Genomic DNA, 2,491 nt, shown 5'->3' on the forward strand with positions numbered 1-2,491 from the left:
CATCGACCTTTACTTCAGCTGCACGAGTCTTAGTCCCTTGGTTGTCTCCACCACCAGGCCCATTATCGCTCAATCAGTGTTCCCAGTTCGCTTATGCCATCCTTTCAACAGTAGCTCACATAACGGTAGCCATCTTTTCCAAACTGGCCATAAGAATCAACCAGATAACCTCGCTCACGTCTACGAGATGCCCTTTGGGTCTTGTCCACACCAAACACTTGATATTAAGGTGATCAGTCTTAATATCTCGAGTCTAGTGCTTTGAATCCCCAAAGGCATGTCCATGAACACTTATGCTATATATGTCAAGTAGACATCCTAAATAGCATGTATACAAGACTCAGAGTATGCTCAGAAGTATAGTCAGTCCATTCTTAGGCTCTACGAAAACGAATTGCTCTGATACTATAATATAACATCCTACCACACAGAACTTTACGCCTAGGACGTAAGTCAGAGGTGGCGAGGCGCTACCACCTCTTAAAGTGAAATACATACATATATAACAAGGATAATATAGTTAGGAGCCTTGAAAAAAAGAGGCACGATAAAGACAAAACCAAAAATTCATCGCTCACGAAAAAGTTAAGATAAAAGGCTTATACAGAAAACTAAAAGACACACACACACACATATAACAAGAATAATATAATTAGGAGCCTTGAAAAAAAGAGGCACGATAAAGACAAAACTGAAAATTCATTGCAAAAGACTCACACACACACACACAGAGACGGATAAATATAATCAATGCTCTAGACCTAATCTGCGAAACCAAGGCCGGCTAGTATATATATATATATATATATATACAACACCAAAATGTTTTTCAAAAGATAAAATACAAGTCCTGTTTCTCCGGTCTCAAACTCTAAGAGGGACAAAATGTATGTTATGTACAAGATGGAGAATACTATTTATATACATACAAAATATCCCAAAGGTAGATATTCAAGTCCTAGGAGTCTTCAGCAAGCTCAATTGGTGTTACATGTTCTGCATTTGAAAACAACAATATATGTATGGAATGAGAACTGGGAGTTCTTAGTATGGTAAAAGTGTTCATATAGTTAATATATAATGTCTCGAAAAATTCAGAGGCATTCCTAGAACTCCGACACTCAGAATCAAACTTAAAATCAATACTAAACCATAAAGTCTGGTAATATACCTAAAGGATTCCCATTTCTAAACTAACTCTCCACCTCTTGTCTCCTTCAAACCTCCTAATCACCATATAGAAAAGCCCTCATCACACCTCTGCCATATGAAGGACCTCTCAGGTACAAACACAAATAAAACAGACAAGAAAAATATAGATAAAAAATAGCAGTTACAGCAAATAGAGCAGATAGCAGTTAATCACAGATAAGTAATTAGGCAAACCAAAACAAATGCAAACTCAAACAAAGCATTCGAATGCATATGATACATGCCAGTCCTATTGACAATGAGCTCACGTGTCGGTTATACTACTAGAATCTGACACATCTGGTAGCTAACCTGGATATTGTCTCTCGACTGAACATCTCTAGGAGGCATAAGATTGGGGAATTAGTGCCCCACCACCTTCTCCTAGAGGCAAACACTAGGGGGAATAAATCGGGAGATTAGTGCTCTACCACCTTCCCCTAGTGAGGCCGTGTCATACTTGTCGAGGGATTTGGTGCCCTACTACTTTACACACACACACACACACACACACACAGAGAGAGAGAGAGAGAGAGAGAGAGAGAGAGAAGGTAAGGAAAAATATTAGGGGATTAGTGCCCTACTACCTTCCTCACATCCCACAAAATACTCAAAGAATTCGAGAGAATGAATTGAGGAATTAGCACCCTACCACTTTTCTCATACTCCACAAAATACAAATCACAAAGAATGCGGGGGAATGAATCGAGGGATTAGCGCCCCACCACCTTCCACACATCCAACTTATCAGTATCATTGTTGCCATTAATCATGTCTCATTCATTCTCAAATTAACTATTGTTATCATCATCATTATCAATCACTTCTCATATCTCCTTCCTTACCAATTCTAACTTCATTTACACCCTTCAAGTCAAGTACTTCCCTTTAAAACCTTCCTCCATAGGTTTACTCAGTTTCCTATGCTTAGAAACTATGTATCAAACTTTAAAAAATAGTTATAGAGGTTTGGAAGGCTAAAAGATTGGTTAAATATTTAAAAATATCATTTCGACCAAAACAGGAGATTTTACGAAAGTTTACAAGCTTGCTAGGAAGTCAAATAGTTAAAAACAGAAGTTTGTGTGAAAAATAGGGCATCGTGTATATGCATCATACTGTGTGTACACACGCACCAGAAATGATTTCCCGTTTGTGCGTAGGCATCATACTCTGCCTACGCACATCTTGTAAAGCTCGCACGGTGTGCGTACGCATAGCCCCGCGTAGACGCACCAGTGTCAACGCCTGCTTTGTTGCGTGCGTGCACACGATAGGTGGTGCGCGAAATTGTGATCAC

The sequence above is a fragment of the Arachis stenosperma genome, chromosome 4 (genome assembly GCF_014773155.1).
Source record: "Arachis stenosperma cultivar V10309 chromosome 4, arast.V10309.gnm1.PFL2, whole genome shotgun sequence".
Lineage (NCBI taxonomy): Eukaryota > Viridiplantae > Streptophyta > Magnoliopsida > Fabales > Fabaceae > Arachis > Arachis stenosperma.